Genomic DNA, 20,786 nt, shown 5'->3' with positions numbered 1-20,786 from the left:
GGAGGATGAGCGGACCTCCAAAGCCCTGCCTGAAACTTTGCTGCAAAGCCTCTGGCAACAAAAAGCTGATTATTTGCAAAAGAGGGGATCCTAATTGGAAAAATACGATGGAGAGAAAATAGTGAATCCCCAGTAATCTCCTTCCCAAATGATAATGCATGTGGTATAATGAATATTAATGTATCATATTTATGAAATGGGGACACTGGAAAGTGCAAAGTAAGTTTTCCTTCTTCATGCATTGTACTTAGCAAATAACACTCCATGGAGACACATTCAGCAGCCATCCTGCACACCTCTGTCTCAGACACAGCTGAACTGCTGCTAAACAAAAATGTACCCCAAATTCCCTTTATCTGTGACCCTGCAATAGCCACCATCCCATCTCTGGCATTCCCTAACAACAAGCCTCTTCTTCATTCATTACTCATTTGGATTGAACATGACACTATTCACACAGCCTTGCCCATCACCGTGAAGCCAGGAAAGTCTTGTGAACATTGATCAACTCTGTTGAAAACATGCAGTTGTTCTAATTTCTACTATTGCTAAACACTGGGTATCAATCTAAGGGATCCTGAAGAAAGGGAGATGTTTTATCTCTATTAACATTAAATTTCAACACCATTCAACTAGATTTTAGAGTCAGATTTTTCAGCCCTTCCTTACCAGCCATCATTTAGTCCCTCTATAGACGCTAGAACTACTTGTGTAAGTGCTAAGCCAAAAGAAGTCAAGAACTCCTAAACTAGCTCTTACTGTTTAGATGTTGTATGCTAAGAAGTACTAGAGTTTGTGCTGAAGTCCTTGGTGGAAATGCTGTTACCCCGAGATCCCTCCATATTGGCTAAACTCTTGTTTCCAGCACTATAATGATAAAACATAAAGTTTTCTAGGACAATTGCTTCTCACTTAAGTATAGTCATTACCTGTTCTGGCAGATTTCTTTGCAATTTAATGTTGTAGACTTTAAAAATAATTCCCACAGAATTGAGGTTTATTGGGGAGAAATATTCTTTTATTTACTTGCTCATTCCCACACTAATATCTTCCTGTTATCTGTTTCCCTTGGATTTGAGTGGTTAACATAGTTACTCTGTAGAAATGTAGATTTCCCCTGGCACTCCTTGGAGTGAAGAAAGGATCATTTCAGACATTTTCCTCTTTAGGTAATGCATCTGCCAGAGCTATCTCAATATTTCTACAGGACAAATGAGACTGACAGCCTGGGAGAGCAGGAAAGGAAGACTCATCATGCTGATAAAAGACCTGGGTGGGACTCCAGGGACCTGCACTCAGGTCTGGCCACAAACTCAGTGTGTGACCTTAAGAAAACCGTTTGATTTCCCTATTCCTTAGTTCTCTACCTGTCAAGAACTCTGCTTTCCTTTAGCACTTTTTCTACCATGTTGGTGTTAGTTACAAGCTGTAAGATACAGTCTCCATCTCATCCTCTCATGTTATTTAGCAGAAGGAACATGGAGCTTTGCAAGGGTCTTCAGAAACCAGAGATAACAATAACAGTGACAATGGGAAATAACATCCTTAGGGCTACAAAGGTGATTCCCTGTCTTCTGATTTCAGTCCACATAATCCCCACAGAGAAGAAAAGTGTTGCAATCATCATGTGGTCCCACTAGGATTACAGAAATCACTCATCCACAAAATACTTCATCAGTTAGCACTCCTAAGATACTGATTTGAACATAAGGATGGCTCTGGGGCTGTCACAGATCTTTACCATCTGAACATGGAGTGTGACAGCAAGTCATGTGCTCTGGCTTTAAACCTGGTCCCTGCTACTTCTGATAAAATAAGGTGTCAGCAACCTGCAGCTTCGAGACTGTGGCGCAGACAAGACCGGCTTTGAATACATCCACAACAGGGTGTCAATCACAGGACACAGTGGTACATGTCCTGTAGGGACAACGAGACAGATCCTGTTGCAATAGCTTTGGGATGTGCTTGCTTTACCCCCAGCAAATGCTGGGATTTGTATCCACACGTGTCATTTCAGAAAGCATCTAGTGCTGTGAGAAAACTCCTCCCCCAGGCTATCCAAAACCTTCAGCCACTGCCATTCAGGGCAATTTCTACATATGGAATAATTATTTTAATCAAGAGATGTGTTACAAATAGGATATGTGCAGCTGTTGTGTGGTTCCCTGCACTTCCTGGAATGGCTGCCCGAAAAAGTGCATAAAAACTGTAAGGTGGAAGGGTAGTTGCCATGGAAACTGCATCATCGGAAGCTTTATTTCAATATTTTCTTCCTTCTGGTAATTTTCTATCCATTTTGCCACTCTGAACAGGTACCATTCCACCTTGGCTCTTCCTTCCCTTTATAAACTCCCCATGATGCCACAAAATAGGAGTCAGGGTTTGGAAGTGAACTTATTGGAATGAAAGATGGGAAAATGGTACCAGGGTTGCACTGGGGGGCACTTTTAAGGGGGTCATGAGAGGAAATTGCTAATTTTTGGCTCAGAGGCCAAGAAGAAGACTTCAAGGTGTGGGGAGGAGTGACTATTACAGGGCTAGTGTTGCCAAAAGCCACCCTAGCCACTGCAGGACTGTGCTGTGAGTGCATTGCTTTGGTGGCACCAGGTACCATCTCAGGTGTACCCGTGTGTGAGAACAGTGTCCTCTAAGTGCCCAGGGACCACCGGACACTTGAAGAGTTCTTCATGGGCTCATGGTACTCTGGAACTGGGAGGAGAAATGGTGGGTTTCTACTGGCTAGGTATTGTTTTGAAATAAGGAGGACATATAACAGAGGTCTCAGCCTTGAGCACAGCAGGTGCCACTAGGCAACATTTTCTGTGAAAACTTGTTTGTGCTAGGGACTGAGATTAAGTGCCTTGATGTATCTCTGTGACAATGAAATGAACCCAATTAGGCAAGCTTCTGAGATGAACCAGTGCAATTCTATTCCAGGTCCCAGGGACTGGAGTGGGATATTGAAGTTTCTGCAGCTGGAAAGAGAGTGAAGAGGGATGTTGGATGGAGCAAATTCACCCAATTAAGCAGGATTTGGAGGTTAGTTTGTACTGCTTCTGGAGGAAGGTGCTAGCTCATCTTTGGTAATTCCAGGATTATATTTTAAAGTCTTGAATGATAGAACTTTTGAATGCTTTTCTGAACCTGGTCGGGTTCACATGCACTAATCAGAGGACCTGAGGACAGTTTGCTTTGCAATGTTGCAAACCAAAGTGAGAAGCTAAAACTTCACATTCTGCCTCATCTGGTCTGTGGAGCTGACTACAGCTCCTACTACTGCTGCTACTTCAGGGCTATGTTACACCATTACATTAGATACTGAAGGTGGCCCTCTGGACTTTCTCTGCTTCGTATCTGGGACAGAAACCTTGACAGACTCCGATTAAGATGGAGAAATTAAAGGTTAGGAGTGAAATGCACCTACTTGCACCACAACTATAATGCCATGGATCAGTTCCTCACTGCTTATTTTTCCAGTGATCCCTACTATTTGTGACAGTTCCACTGCTTCATTAATATCATGTATTTCAGTGTCATTTGCCCAGCCTCTGACAGGTCAGCTGGCTTTTCTGGGATTATTTCATAGAGGGTTGGAGGCCTGAAGGTTCTTTCTGGGTGTGCTGAAGCACAGGATTTATAGCAACCCTTAAGCCTTATTATTCACCACTGAGATTTGGCTGATTAATTTGCTCACTCAAGGGGGCAAATGCCAAGTGCTACAAGATAAATCATCACATTAGCTAATTTGTTTATTTCTTCCCTCATTTCAGAAGGACTTGTTGTTGGGAGAAGTTTTAGTCTAGCACTCCTGAAAATGGAAGTCCTCTTACCAGCTCAGGCATAGCATAGACCTTTGCAATACAAGCTTTCAATGCTCTCCTTCCAGCACTATCACCCACCTTAACACTGGGTGAAAAACTTGTGTTGATGCCTTAAGGAAAATAAGTTTGCTTTCAATACGAGCCTTTCCCAAGCTCCAAAACCAGATGCAAAAGGTAGAAAAAATGTGAGATACACCACCCCAACCCAAATCAAATCAAGCAAGAGTTCTGCAATCAAAGAAGTGAACCTTCCCATCCAGCTCCATGTGCACTGAGGATGAAGGTTTGCTATCGCTGTGACAGCACAGCCTGCTTGGCTCACCTCTGTGTGACTCTGTATGAACGCACAACCTCTCTCCAGTTAAAACTCACACGAGGTGTCACAGCGTCCTCAGTCATTGCTGCTTGCAGGGAAAATATTAGGGCTTCCTCATCACTGGCAGACTTTGCCTGCTTTTACAAACCAGGCTCTGGCTTTTGAAGCTGAAAGCCCTCAGTGCTTGGTACCTTCACTGGGATCCCACTTTGTGTCCCATCTCTGCTCTTCCTACTCTGAACTACTTTCCCTCCTCAGATACCCTTAGGTCCATCCTCCTGCAGGCTGTGAATAAGATGGACTTTATATACAGCGTCTCTGGCCAGGGTTATAAGGACTATCAGCTCTATAGTCCCTTTCAAGCCTTTAAAATCTCTGACTTGCCAATGCTTAGTCTGTGACATTAATGGTTCTGGTACTGGTACATTCATGATATTGTGTTATTGGTTCAATACATTATTTTTAACCTACAGTTTGTGCTGAGAACTATTTGCCTTAACCACATGGCTGATTTTTATCTCCTCTTCATTGTACAGAAATACAAAGGTGACTGAAACTACCCCCAAGAAATCTGGTGTGACATTCAAGAATATATTTTGAAAAGTTATCATCAGCATTTTACTTGCATATTATTGTTCTATAATTAAGCTATAAATGTGGCTTGAAAATCCTTAATAAATCTTAGCATGATTTATGGGGATCATTTGTTTCAACTTTCTGTTAAATGGCAGTAGATTTGGAGCTTTTATTACAAATTGTTTTCATTTAGACTTTAACCATCCTCTAGCCTCTGGATAAAGCACTTATTTGCTGCATGCCATTTTTTATCATTTAGGTGCTAAGACCTAAAGCAAAAATAGAATAGAAGAACAGTCCCAGTGGAGAGAAGCAAATGAGTGAGGCAAAGGGGTGAGGAGGAGAACAGAGAGAGGAGTAAATGAAGAAGCAGATTGGGTAAGTGATCCTCTAAGGAGCTGGCTAGAGAAATTGAGGTTGAGAACGGAGGTTTTAACCTCATATTGTAAAACTGCAAGTTGTGGCACGGTTTTGTTCTCGACTAGCTTCAAAATGCAAGTTTGTGGAACAGGGAGATCAGCAACTGTGGGCTCAGACCAACCCCAGTCACTCCCCAGTATCTGTGTAGGTGCAGCTCTACTGAAATCAGGCTACCAGTAGGAGAGGGCCACTAGCCCAGATGACAAGAGCACAGCCTTAGGAGTCATTTGCATCCACATTTATCTCAAGTGTAGCTGAGGGTCATGGTCCAAGACTGCTAAATACAATTTGAAGTGGTCTTGAGAGAATGAACTGTCTTCTGTTTAATTTGAGTTTCTAGTTTTGCTTTCCCCAAAATACTCAGAGGGCTCCAGCGCATCCAAATGATGTTCCCACTCCCCTAGAGCTTAATAAGCTTTTGTTTGGGTCATTATTCTGTTAAAAAAAAGAACAAACAAACCAACTTTCCAGAAGGTGCATTGTTTGTTATTAGCACTTTTCTACCCATTACTCTCAGCTTGTGAGAAAAAACCAAAACCACATGGTTTGAGAAACCAATCAAACCACATGAAAAGTGAACAATTGGGACTAACGAACCTGAAAATGATTGGTCCAAATTATTGAGTAAATATAGCACTTAAGAGTAATGAAGCTACTTGCACAGCACTGGGATGGGTTTCAGAGCTATTTGCCAACCAGACAGCAGTCTAAATTTGCAGCAAATGCTGGGCCTGATTCATCACTGTGTTTTCTATCCCCGTGTGACTCTGGTGGCTGTATCGCAGAGTAATGAATCTAGTTCATTACTCAAGATGCACGGTCCCTCTGCTCACACCAGCCTGTCGTTTCCTGATCTCAGAGGTCTGGCAGAACTGAGTTGGACGTTACACAAAATTAAACAGTTTTAGTTAGTTTTCAGTGGGTACAAGAGGCAGTTGGCGGGACACAGGAACAAGAGCAGAGCCACCATTCATCAGCAAGCAGTGTTTCGCCCTGATGTGTGACAATTTTTCTGTTATTTCCTGGCTACGCTCATATTTTTCTCTCAATATTTCCCATCCAAGAGTCCTAGTTTTATCTGAAAAGCAGATCCACAGCCACAAAGATGGGTTGGCCTTGCAGGGTTGTCTCTGCTTTGAGTCCTTATAGTGCTCCTCAGAGGTGTCTGCAGAAGGACATCCTTGATTGAGGGTCATAGGCTCACAGAGCACAAGACAACCAGAATTACCTGTTTCTCTATATCTACTTCAGATTTTCACTGTGCAAGTCAAGACAGGATCTAAAGCTGAACTGGATGTTTTTATGCTGATTTAACATTGAAAACTTCAAATTCAGCATTAATTGAGATTATTATATTCTGTGCAGCCTGTTTAATGGTCCTTAACCCTGAGAACAGTAGCTGATAATAATAATAATGATTCGCCTGTGTGCATGTCAGTGTCTGCAGTGGGAGGAAGGCTCAAAGGCAGAGATGAACCACCCTGAGTTCAGCAGGATTGCAGTTCAGGTATGTGGAACACCGCAGCCAACAAGGTGAACATTGGCTGAGAAGGGAAGGGGAAGGATGTATAAGGGAGAGCTCAGCCACAAGGAGAGTTCAACCCTCAAACCACGGTCCCTTCTCTGGATGGGGAATGGCTAAAGCCCTGTTTTTCATGGCTCAGAAACCTCCTTTCCCTGCCCCCACGCAAAATACCAAACCAAACCAAAACCAAACCAAAACAGAAGCTTCTAAACTAATAGGCCACTATGTTCATGCATACACCCCTTGGTTGACAGACAGGGCTCTTGACTGATGAAACACCTTGCTTGAGAGAAGTTTCTAGAACACTACCACAAATGACCACAACTCAGATTCAACTAAGATGTAAAACAGAGCCCACTAGAGACCTTTGTGAGTTGGTCTTCCTCAGAGCAGCAGGTCTGCAGTGGAAGACTCTCCTCCTTAGGCTGGGATGCCATCTTAGGAAGGTTCCTAGAGGACTGAGACACCTTGCCAAACTGGTGAGTGATCTTCTGGGTACCCCTGAGAGTCCTCACTTTAACGCAGAGCAGGAAGACGTGCATTTGGAGTCATCATTCCAGAGTTGTGGGATGCCTTGAGTTTGAATCAACTGTGTAACAATTGAATTCCTAACCAGTATCCAAAACTGTGTTTTATAACGTTGTCAGAATGCTGAATAATTTTTGATAAACTTCATTTCTAGTTGGTTTGTCACTATATCTGGAGCTTAACCCTTGCCTAAATTGACTTTTGGGGCACCTCTGTGACACTTATTGCCAGCTACCTGCACATGACGTCCAGAGCCCTGTGGCTCAGATCTGGAAGGATTTATAAACATGTAAGCTGGACTTCTATTTTCTAATAATCTATTTTAGTGTGACAAATAGCCCCACGAACAGGACACCCACTGGCTGTCACCGTACACATCACTTGGACAGCCTCCAGCTTTCCAGGCCCGGAGGTGTTGGCTTCCTTCCCAGCGCTTCCCTCTATCTGCAGCCCTCCAGCGAGTTTTCATCACTTCAGCCTCTTCCGAAGCAGTGACCCCGATGTACTTGTCACACGGAGCTGTCGAGATAGCCATGACACTTCGCAACGTGCCTGAGTACCAAGCACAATTTAAGAAGTCAGATGGTACTTCATTTTCTTTACCATCCCTCTGCTCCTTCTCTTTGCTGGTCTCTTACTCCCTCTCTGCTGCTCCAGCCAGGGAGCCCTTGGATGAGGTTGTAGGTTGCTCTCCACTCACTTCTCTAGCTCTACTACTATCTTACTGTGTAATAACCAGCAGCCCAGTCAGCTCCTCCAAGAATAAGTTTACCTTTCTGTGAAATGGGGATATCATTTGCTTATTCTGCTATACAGCTCCAGGCTCGGCATCTCTTCTCATTAAATTGTGTTTAAAACACCTCGGGAGTTCCAATACCACTTGCACCCAGATGCTTGCCTTTCTCCACTTCTCCATTACCACTCAGTTGACTTTCCACCAGCTTAACCAACTTCTTACTTCTTTTCAATTGTGAAGAAATGGAAGGGAGCCACAGCGTCTTTTATACAGAACCCTGGCAGCTTGATTCAGTATAAATAATCCTGGTAGCCCGAAGTCCCAAACATTTCCAGCTGATGGAATGAGTGTTTGTGAGAATATCAAATATCTCTGCTAAGCCCTACATCACTCAAATGGGGTGGTGTGAACTGATCTCATAATTTCAGGGGTATCTTTAAAGAGGCTCAACCCACCTCAGAGTGCAAAACATTATTACAGCAGCGTGGAACGTGCTGTACAGCAAGATGTGCTGAGGTGGGCAGATGGGTACGTTTCCCAAGGTGCAGAATTTATCACTTCGCTTGGGTACTGTCGGCAAAGCCTGGTAGACATTTGCACCTGCAGGAAAGGTGCTCTCCATTAATGCATATGTGCACAGATGACATTGATACACATATGCGTTAATACATGGGATATACTCTCATATCCTGCATCGAAGAGCAAATACTGGTTGTGTATCTCACACTCACATTTCTATATAAGACAGACTTTTAGCTAATCACTTTCTGGTTATGCCTGAAAATTCAGCTATTGCATTCTCTGAATCACTGCAGTCCAGCCCTTTTACAGAAATCATTAGCCTATGGAAATACTCCTTTTTTTTACCAGCAGACGAAGCCATATGCTCATCCAGAGGCAATTACTCTTCTAATACAAGTTCTGTAATAACATTAAACAGTACAGAATGGCATAATTGTTTGCTTTAATAAATACTTCAGAACACTTTAGCTGCACTGCAAAGTTGCTTCACAAAATCCTATTTCAGCTTCTTCCAGTCTGACTGTAATGACCCCTATCCTTCTGCCCATTTTTTTTTTCTTGGAATTTTGCTGTGACATCCAAACAGGAACATTTTGAATCACAAATGTGAGGAGTTAAGAGTTCTTTTCTCTTTCTCTTCTAAATGATTTTTTGTCATGTGTCAGAGCCAAGTATATATCAGGGTAAAATCAATAGCAGCTCCCAGAACTAAGAGAAAATGCCCCAGACTTAATATACTTCGTGCACAGCCACTGCAGCTGTATATTGAAAAAGAAGCTAATAGAGTGACTCATTCTACAGGGTACCAATGTTTAAAGTAAGCCCGTTGCTAAAATGGTTAGGAGCAATGTAATTCTTAGCATTAGAATCAAAGCAGGACTCCTGCTTTATTACCTTTACAGATAGATTAGAACATCAACTATCTCTCTAGTCTTAGTTCTTAATATCTGAACACCTGGGTGTGCTAAAACAACCAAACCAAACAATCACCTTCTTCCCTTTCTTCATTCCTATGGGAATGCATGTATGCGGAGTGACAAGGACAGACAGGAAATGAAGAGACATGTCCCTTTGTTGGGACTTCAGCATCCCATTGCCTGTTCATGTGAGGCTGGAAGCAAAGGTCAATGACCCTCTATTCCTTTCTGTTTATTTTTTTCTTTTCTAACATTACAGATGGGTCCAAGGCTCCATTTCCCTCCCTTCTCCCCCGCATGTTGTAAAGCAGCCAGTGAGTTGGGAGGGATCTTCTGGCTGGCAAGAACTGTTATTTAAATTAAAATTAATCATTTGAGCACCAAAACTTCATTGAAGAGCATCTGAGTTACACCCATGATACTAAGACTGCATCTAAGTGCAACCTTTACTCTTTAGGACTGTCTAGGTTAGGCACACATGGTTCATAACAACTTTATTCCCAGTCCTGCCATGAAAAGTAGGGCACAGCAGGACTACTAACTGCATATCAATCAGAAAGCACAGCGGAAAACAATAGAAAGACATTTCTTCTCTCCCTAGAACACAAAACACAGCCTGTGTCCAGGAAACTGCAACCAAAAACCACCCAGAGACACAAACAGCGTGGCTGCAGCACATTTAAATAGTATGTAGATGGAAAAACAGCAATGGTACTACATATAATTCAGAAACATTAAAGAAAATATACTGCTTGCTGGAAAGTGTAGTGCTGCTCTCCATCTGCCTTATCACTGGATTCCAATGGTTGGGTGCCCACGGACCTTTTGCATTAAATTTTACATTGATTTTTATGACCATTTATTACATGCAATGTCTGAGCACTCCAACTTCTCTGTCTCCTCCCCAGTGTGATATGAAAGAAAGTTCATGGCAGTGGTGTAATGGATGGCTCGGACCAACTCCAAAAGTAGGGGTTTATCAGGTAATTATTCGAGGGGAGTCAGAAAATGTGCTCTTTTATGTCTACATATAAAAACTGCATTAAGTTTGGAAAGAGCCAAAACATGTCATATCATGGGTTCCCAGTGCTTATTACTTCAGCCCCATTTCTCTTGCCTCTCTTTCCCTTTCTGAGCAGCATTTCTAGACCTTTGCTTTGCTGGGAGGAGGCCAATTCCAGCATCCTATCACTCACAGCCCAAGGAGAACAGGAGTAGTTGGATGTGTGGTAGGTACTGAACTGGATGCTGCTTTTTAGTAGTTGGCAAAAACTAAGTCTGCACATTTCCCTTTATAAACTATAATGTGGCTTTCAAAATCTGAAGTGCTAAGGCTGTCTAAGCTGGTATTTGGTAAAGATGTGCTAATACTGCCCGCACCTGGGGACCTTCCCCACAAGAAAAGTAGTTCTCAATGCTATTATAGCTTCAAGAGGAACTTAAGGAAGGCTTAGCAGATGATGGGTTTGCATGGGCTTGTAATGCATATTTGCACATTTCAGCATTTTCTTCCTTAAAAAGAATGCGCCACTATAATATATATATATATATATATGTATGTTGAAACGTTTGTGAAGGTGAGAGTAATGAGTTAAAAAGAAATGGAAAATATCCCCCAGATTTCTACACGGCATTTGCTTCTCTGGGATACACCCGGTGGTTCAAACTGGAAGGGGAATCAGAGTAATTTGATGGTTGAGGAGGGAATTGTGCCTTTTCTATACATCTCAATTTATATCTATCAGAGAAGAGCTGGGCCCATTGTCTCAAAATTGCTTTGAGATGGGACAGGCTGTGGATACATGAGCTATTAGAGCTATTAGTGATGGTGATGTTAGACACTATCACCTGTCGGTCTGCTTTACAGTTATAAATGTGTATCATTTAAAATACAATAATGGGCCAGATGCTCAGCTGGTGTCTGACATCCATCCACCAGGTTCCTACTGCTGCAGCTTTAGCATAAGTCACTGTCTTTCCAGCAAAGACAAATAATAAAAAAAATTGCTGCTAGTCATTTTGAGCTCTGATCTGTGTCCATGACAGCTGAAGTCACTGTCACATCTCCTTGGAATGGTATTTGATTGTGTATACGTCTTCCCGAAATTGCAAATTGGGAGCGGAAAAGCGGGTCCAAAATAATAAAATAAGACCATTTTTCTGCAGATCATCCAGGAATGCTTGCTTGTTCAAAGAGAAAGTTAAAAATATTTTATTTTTAGCATGCCAAGGACCAAGTATTCCCTTTTTGTGCCAACCTGGACATTTTACTTCAGCAAATACCAGTTTAATGTGGGTAAAGGAAGATGAAGAGCTCTATGAATCATAGTCCTTGTGCTCACGTCACTTACATGTCTGCATAATGCCTTTGGACCAGCTGCTGAGCATTATCTCTGGTTCCTAATCCTCTAATTTCAGAGTTCTTTTGTGCAGATTATTGCTAAAAATTTCATGTAATTAATATCAATTATTTAGATTTGCAGTTTAATCAGTGTCAGATATTTTTCAGCTTAGAAAGCAGCATTATTCCTGTTGTTATTATTATTAATTGCTAGTCTCGGTCACCCAAATAGATGATAACAGATTCAGTTAATACCAGGACTAAGCATGACACAAGCTGATAAAAGCCAGGAAATTCATGAGAATCACATTTTTATTCTTATTACTGTGTCTGAATCTGTTCAGTCTGACAAATCTGCTTTCTCTGTACCTTCAATGTCCCTTTGTTGCCAGGTAGCTGGTGGATTCAATTTTCTTTGCTATTGACCCACTCTGAATAAACACGCATTTAAATACTACCTTTACTCACACAAATGATGCCATGATCCTACTCCAGATCATTCCAAACCTAGAGTACAACCCTCATATCCTTTTATTTTAAAATATGGTCAGCTGTGACTGTTGCACGTGAAGCGCAGTCACAGAACAGTCAATATGTGGCTATGGAGATCACGTTAGGAAACACAGCAACATTTTTTTCCAACATAAAATGCTCAGGACTCTGGTCAACGTGCATGGGCAGGAGTGGTGGACAGACCCTGGCTTGCTATTAGAAAGGCTCCAGGGGCGGGATCATAAGGTTCATGAGCTGTTTTCATCTCAAATCTTCATAATACTACCAGTCTCCAACTTTTCTGCCCAGCAAATGCATGCACAAAATTTTAAGTGTTTTTATTAGGAAAGAAAAAAAAAAAAGTAAAAGAGAAAATCACGTTCTGAGTGATAAACTGTTTATAATAAACTGATCATTTTGGAGGGAGAGAATGTGGCATTCTACACTTTCTAAGAGAGCATCAGTAGGACCAGGCAGAGAGAATATTATCTCTAAAAGCTACGTATCATTCTCTTAAAATGTTAATGTCCCATTTCTAGTTGAACAAATAAACCTCTAACAAGTTGGATGCAACTAGTACTGATGAATCAGAGTGTAGACTGGAAAATAAAGAACCAGCCAGCGACTCCAAAAAAGCATATTTCAAGAGGAAAAAAATAATAAATCATTATTTAAAAATTGTTCCACTAATGTATTGCAAACAAAGGGCTATTAGTTGAAAGGACCAAACAGCTTTTATTTGAGTACTTTATTTGCAGCGGGATTATAAACAAGATCCTCCACAAACCCTTCAAACAGAGCATGTGTTATTAAAAAATTCAGAAGCCTTTTTCCCTTCTACCATTTCCGCAAAATGTTTTTTTTTGTTTCACCTCCCTAATGTCTTTACAATTTCTGTGCAGTCTCCATGTGGTTTAACACCCAGATCAAAGACTGGATGGAGGCAGGCAGCAGCATTTCATGTCTTAGTTTTATGGTTTCCATTGAGTTCCTAGTGCCACAAAACCCATTGCAAAGATCAAGATAATGCGAGATCTGATCTTGTATATGCTCATGTTGAGTGCAATGTTCAATGAAGACTCCAGGCTATTTTCATCATCCAAGCACTAAAGTTTATTATCTGTAATGTATTCCTGCCTAGAAGCGCTAACCAAGGCTGTGTTAGACACTAAAGAGCCACCTGGAGTTCTTGCCCTCAGGAAGAACTAAATTGGACAACACTGGAGAAAGGTGGTTAGAAGGCAAAGATGAAGTGATTTGTTAAGGGATGAAGAGTAGGTCAGTGGTACAGACAGATGTCTGCATGCATTGAGTTACTAAGAGTGTCCTGATGACCATACCTCTGGGGACAACGCTGGGTTTTGGGAAACAAAGTGCCTTTGGTTTGCTTTTCCAACTGCACAGCTCAAGGAAGCTTGTATGACTGTGTACCCCAAACATTGCAGTTTCTGTTCTTTCCATCCTAGAGAAATTTCAGAAAAGACTGAGCAATTTCTGAGAAAGGACCCTGGCATTTTGAAATTTCTCACAAAACGAAGTTTCCCTTCCCCAAACTGCTTTTGCAAATTGCCTTGGTGCAATGCTTATTGGTATATAATACAATTCATAAGAGAGCCAACGTGATGAGGCTGAAACAAAGTGCTTCAACTTTACCCAAGCAGAATGTTAAATAAAAGTCAAATGAAATGGATACTGTCCCCTGAAACATTCAGATTTTCAGAATCAGCATTTTCTCATAGCAAGCTGTTCCAGATCCCCTGCTGGCAGCAGGCTCAGAGACATTAGCTTTTTCTGGAAAAGCTTTAAGAGCTGGGTATTATTATTGTTATCATTATCATCAATAATAGGCAGAGGAAATGGAGCTGGAAAACAGAGGCAGGAGAACAGATTCTGCTACAACTTTCTATGTTCACTAGCAATGTAGTTTTGCATTCACAGGGTCACAAAGGAGAGGAGAATTCACTTCTACAAAAGACTTTCAACCCCTCTTTGCCTCCGCTTTTCTATTTGTGAGTACATCAGATGCTCTCAGCACATCCCTCCACTCCTTGGTGGACTCATTCACGTGCTACCGCTGCCTGGAGCAACATCAAAACTAACTCCTTAATGCTCCTTTTGTGCTTTTTGCCATTATTTTTTTGCCAGTTGGATAGAGTAGAAAGGCAGCATCAACATGAGCTCAACAGCACTTTAATTAGCTAAGTGAGGTGGACTCGTACAGCGTGACAAGGCCATTGCTGCTTGCCGGCTGCATAGATCCATTCAAATATCCATTTGACAAATGCAAGTTAAAAGCCTTCGGGATGGATGTTCACACATGCACGCATGGTTGTGCGCCCATTTGATGAGCAATCCCATTAGGTGGCTAAGCCTGGATGGCAGAGAGCATTGGAAATGAGAGCAGGACAAGATGGGTTGGGGTCTTAAGACACAATCTGTGCTCTCAGGCATCGGCAGTGGTTTATAGCAAGGTGTGGAAAAACAGGCATAACTCTCTGCCTTAGAGAGTTTTCATCCCATCTGGGGAATCCACGGCTGGCCACAGGGTTCCCACTGCCTTTCCATGCCATTAAGTCCCCAGATGGTGTCTATCAATATACTTTCCTTTAGAAGGGATTATTGACACACATGGCTGAGACACATCTTTCCAGACTCGGTCCTTTGTGCGTGAAATGTATTGTCTTCCCCTTTAAGGAGTTTACTGCCTCACTGACCTTTATATTCTGCAAAGAGGCATTTTAATCTCCCAGACTGCTGCGTTGCTAAGTGGTTTCTCATTTGACTTGTGCTATTCAATGGTCTTTCCATGTTGACGGGCTCTATTAAGACACTGGGAGTTAGTCTGAAACTCTTCTAAACTGTTATTTTCAGTAATAACACTCGTATTTGTTCCCCAGGTTCGCAGTATCCACAGGACGTGGAAGCACAAATTCTCACTAAAAGAAAAAGCAATTTTTATTGGGAGTGAGCTACCTCAAGGCGACTGGAAAAAGACAGAACACTGGTTCCAGTACGAACCAAGCTGAAACTGGAAATCTTTAAATGAATCCGTTCTCCTATTGAGGAGTTTCCCAAAAATTATATTTATCACTCGTAGCCTGTCAGGTGGTCTCTATGAGGCTAGAGATTGTCTCACTGTTTTACAGCTGAATGTGGTAAATATTCACTTTTATCAGCATTGTCTCTGTGTAGAGCTTGTACATAAACAAATTGTGAATGCTCATTTTTCAGCAATACTTTCCATCTCTAAGTTGCCAGTCACGTGACTTATTTTCATTGAAAAGAATGGGGGAAAAAAGCAAGAAAGACCTTAAGAAAACTCTCCATGAAGAGAGAAGAACACATGTTTTTTCGCTGGATTAATCTCTTTATCACAGAAATGATGGGGACAGGCAGGTTCTGTGTAGTGCTCAGGAGATGAAGCCACCGATGAGCTCACCCAGCATGGGGTGAGTAATTATATGGACTGAATGTAAAAATGGCAGAGTTGGTCAAGTTGGCCCATAAAATTTCCTGGCTCCTCTACCCTAGAAATTACAATGAACCTTTTCCACTGTTCTCTGCTGCTGCTTTATTGACTCTCTCTCTCCACTTGGATCTGCATTCAGGAACCTTGAAACACAACAGCAGGGACAACCTCTGTGGTATTTCCAAACCTTCTTTTTTTTTTTTGGAGGTAAACATAGTTAGAGACCACTTAAGGAAACCCTCTGGCTGTGAGGCCTTTGGTGCAAGTGTCTTGTGTCGTTCAAGTTCTTGTTGGTTAGGGATACTTGTCTTTCCACTTTCCCCTATTCATTCAGCAGTTCCACCCTGCCTTTTCCCTCTGTGCCCATAATAAAAGGCTGGTTTTATGTGCCTGTACAGTTGTAGCATGACGAGGCATGGGGCTCCCAGGCTAGTGCCCTCAGGCACAGTGATAATCGCTAGTAATGATCGCCCAGTTGGGACGGAGATGGGACAGCCAATTTTCCTTGCCTGAAGGCTGAACCCTCTGCACTGCTTAGTTATAATAAAATAATCAGCACTGGCGTTTGCCAGTGAGATTGTTAGTGGTGGAGGAATAAGAAAATCTAATGACGAGGAAGCTGCCTGCGGATCATGCACTTTGATCCTCCTGAGCGAATGTCCCTGTTGGAGCCACATGGATCTTGTCACCAAGACCAGACACTGAGAAATAACAGGAAAGGCTGGAAGTGCTGTCTTATGGCAGCAGGCAGCTACCAGGCAACAGCCTCGAAAACTGGCTGAACTCTACCCAATACTGCTTAAGGATACACTTCACCGACAGCGACACACGGAAAGCTGAGTGAGAACTTGGACAAGAACCGTATTTTCTCCCCATTTGGTTTTCTGGAAGATGAACTTTGTTTCGTAATATCATTTTCATCTCCTAACTTCTGAAGAAGCTGACAACAGGGAGAAGCTGCTGAACGTCCAAAATGTTCTTTTTCCCAGTTGCTGAACTACACTGTCACGAAGCCACCACAAAATGACTCCAAGCGAACGTAAGCTTAAACTAACTTTAATTCAGAATCAAAACCAAATGACAGACTGAAACTAAACAACAGAAATGCAAGCGAACCGCAGGTTCGCTGTCCTGGTTGGGGATGTTATGCCCATCCAGCCACAGCAGTGACGCTCCCAGCGGGCAGCCCTCACTCACAACAAGAGGCCTCACTCATCCAGGGCACCAAAAAGAAATAATCACTTGTCCAGGGGGGAACAAGGGCTCACTTAAGGATAAATCCAGAAGAAAATAATCACTCAACAAGGAGAAAGTGAGGGCTCTCAATCCCTGGTGCAAGAGAGGGCTCCGATCACAGTCCCACTGCTCCAAGCAGGCTGGTCGGACCTGGCTGTGGCCATCATGAGCGTGGACCAGGAGCTTCTCTGGGTCTGGGCACCTCGTTGGCTGAGGACCCTGTCTATTGACCGGGGGTCTGGCCCCTCCTGTTCCCCCAGCCAAGGGTAGGTGTCCCTGAGGAGTCACGGTGTTCCGGGGCCAGGATGAGCACAATGAGTGCTAAAGAGCCACCAACGACCCTATTGAAAGCTCTGGACCTCATAGGGGTGTCTGCAACTGCCACAGGAAACTTCTTTGGTGCAGCTCCAGCTGGAGAAACCTCTCAGGCTGGTGGACACCATAGAGGCACTGGGCACAGAAACAACCTCCAAATACACCACCCTGGGTGAGCTTTTGCTCCTTGTTTTCTGGGCTAGCCATGATAGAATTGTATACACATATAGTACAGTAATAACATCAACCTGATAATGACTAGGGAGAGGATAGAAAATGTGAGCTTTATGAAAAAAAATTCTCTCTCTTAACAACAAATTGTAACTAATTAGACTTTGAATGGGAAATCAAATGAAAGTGCATGAAGGCTCAATTTTCCATACAGCTGATGATCTGACCTTTTTAGGAGTGGGAAAGAAAATTATTTTTAATTAACGTGACTAATCATTTCCTGTCATTTTCAGATAATTGGCTTTGTTGAAAAAATGAGCTGTTTTTGGGGAAAACTGGGGGGGTGACAGTGGCAGCTCCAGTGGCACATTTAACCTTTTAGATCCTGCCTGCAAAGGGAATTTTGAATCCTTGTTATTGTGGCGAAAAGCCTTTATATGGAAATTGTGTGCCCTTATCCCCTTCCTTTCCATATGGCTCATAGAAATTCATACATAAGGGAAAAAATATTTGACATAGTGCTAGACTTCTTTCACTTTGAAACAGTCCTCTATTAAAAAACCGCAGAGGAGACAGTTTAGCTAATAGACTGTTTTCTGGTACATCTCGAGGTCACTTACGTGATCTAGGACACAGGGTCAAATCTTGAAGTCCTTAATGACATCTTCTGCTTAAGCTAGTTGGAATTTGGACTGACTGAGCATAGCCAACTTTTATTCTGACTAAACAATGAGCAACTGAAGGTGGCCAGACCGAGTGCTGTAGAGACCGTTTCATTGTGCCTGCTGGCCTGAGATGTGGAAACCTGTAGTAGAAATTTTAGGCCACGAGATACAACTATGCTTTAGTTTAAGCAGCAGTGAAACCTCGTGTATTGGAGGCTTTCCTAAGCAAGCGGTGTAAGGTTTTAATGTACACTTCAAGGGACGGGCAGAGCGGTTGGAGAGAGACCAAAGGAAAGCAGGAAGATGAAATGTCTCGGAAACATGACCTGCAAGCAAAGACGGAACAGCCTGGGATCATTCAGATGAGAGAAGAGAAAATTCAGTGGGGAACTCAAGTTTTGAATAACATTAAAAAGGCACTTAGGCTATAATCTGTCCTCTGCTTTCAGAGTTAGTAGGATAGGTAGAAATAGGAACAAATTGCAGCAGGAAAGACCTCAGAATAGATATTAATATCAGGAAAAGCTTTCAAGTGATGAAGAGAGCAAAGCACCTGGAATACAGCAGAGTCCCTGTCTCTGGAAGTCTTTAAATGGGACAAACATCTGTTAGGGATGACATGAGGATAGTTCATCCTGCCCTGGGGCAGGGAAATGGATCTGCTGCTCTGCTGAAGTCCCTTCCAAATGTGATGTCCACAATTGTGTAAGAGAGGAAACATTCCTGTTTGATATCAGCAGTACTGGATAAGGGTCTAAAATAATGAGCAGCTTTTGAAACAGAAGACATGAGTCTATACAAAGTGAGCAGCAATGGACATTGGATGTAAATGCAGGCACAACCGAAAGAAAAAGCACCCTGGTTAAGCAACTGAGTCAATACCTACAGACCCTTAACCCCAGCAAGGGGCTACTGATCGCAATGTGATTCCTGTCTGTCATTTCCTTCAAAAATCTCCTTTCTCCAGGGAAAAAAAAGAAAAGAACTCACGGCACAGTTCTTCCATTCCATCCCTACCACCAAAAATAAAACCAGAGAGGTGTGAGTTCAAACCCAATTTGTACCCCACGCAAAGGAAATATCTCTGCCTTTAAGTTTTCCCAAACATTTCTTTCTCCTGTTGCCCCCACTTGCAAAGTGCTCCCGTTTCAGGAGTGCGAGGATCAAGCAGGATAAATTCCTAAACTACAGAGCCACAGCAACCCCTGTCCCTTCCTACTCTTTAACTGACTTATTCCATAGCCTTGCAGTCCCTTATTTTATTGATATTGAAACTGTGCAGTCATTTCTATTCATGAAGTAGACCAGAGCAAGTTCCACTAATGACTAAGAGATGTATTTGGGAGTGCAGAATTCTGCAAATTAGCAATCAAACACAATAAAAAAATCAAAGATATTGCATTACAAAATACACTTTGTTCATTTATTTTAACAAGTATCACTTATTTTCAATTATTTACAGGGCTAGTTAGCATACTCATAAAAGTACTGTGGCATATTAAGTTAAAAGTAATGGATTCTTAGTGCTGGGAAATCTCAGCAGAGCACTCTGCTATTAAACACTGGCAAAAATGGGAAAATGTTATGGTGGGTTGTTTTCTGGGTGTGGTTTTTTTTTGTTTTTTTTTTTTTTTTGCTTGTTGTGAAGGACTTTTTGATGGGGTGAATATAATTGGGTCTGCAGATTAAGCGAGTTAAGAATTAGCCAAGTTCTCATTGTGAACAGTTCTGTAAATTCCCACATTATGATTTATGTCTTCCAGCTTCTCTCTTCCTTTAACAAACCCAACATTCGGGGCCATATCTCAGGGTGTCCTTTTTAGTCTGAATTCTCTGGCTTTCTTCAGCTGCTCATCATTTAAAGACAGTTATTTTTTTTGGCATTTCATTTCCTACTTTTTTCCTCTTCTTCTTGCATCTTTTATAGATGGTGATAAATGTGAATAACAATGTGCCCAGTGTGAAAGGCAGAGTGTAAAACCCAATTCCATTCGATTTCTCTTTGATTCTAACTTTAAGCCTCAGATTTACCCACGTCTCACTCCACTGGACCTGTCACCTGAATTAAACAGAGACTCCTAAAACCGAATGCTGCAAGGAAATACATCTAAGAAGCAAGAATGTAACAGCATCTTAAAGAAAATTTCCTAATAAATGTTGAACCTCGTTTAAATTTTATTTCCCACCCCTGAGATATGGAAGCATCTCAATGCTAATCAGAAAGGGAGAAAAGTGACCTTAATTTTGGATGATCTATTTTCAAGATCCCGTTGAAGGCAGCAAAATAGCTCTGATAATTTGCGCATCATGTAAATGGCAGAGAAAGAGAGGGGCCAGCAGGCAGGGAATACCGAGACACACTTGTCTGCTTCTATGCATCACTGCTGACACCTGCTGCGTACCCGCCTGGCACCGCTGCCTTCCTAAAATCCGTGACAGAACCGGCTTGGTAAAGGGAGTCCCAGCTTTTATAGCAGGAGGGTCATTTTGTCAAGCTTCTCCAAACTGTGATGAATAAAGAAGGTTTAACATAAAAAAGCCCACAGCTGTCTAGGTTGGAGAAGAGAGGCTTTTTTCCAGCTTGCCTGGTTTTTAATATTTACTTGGCATCTTGGTAACCTGAGCTGTTTTTTTCCCCACTATCTCAGGCTCTGAACTGGATGCAACTGAGCTGCCCTTGGACCCTGCCCAAGAGAGAAGGGCTCATCAGCAGGGGATGCTGTAGTCAGAGCTGAT

Source organism: Patagioenas fasciata, chromosome 12 (assembly GCF_037038585.1).
Source record: "Patagioenas fasciata isolate bPatFas1 chromosome 12, bPatFas1.hap1, whole genome shotgun sequence".
NCBI classification, from domain to species: Eukaryota; Metazoa; Chordata; class Aves; order Columbiformes; family Columbidae; genus Patagioenas; species Patagioenas fasciata.
Note: the sequence above shows the minus strand (reverse complement) of the source record.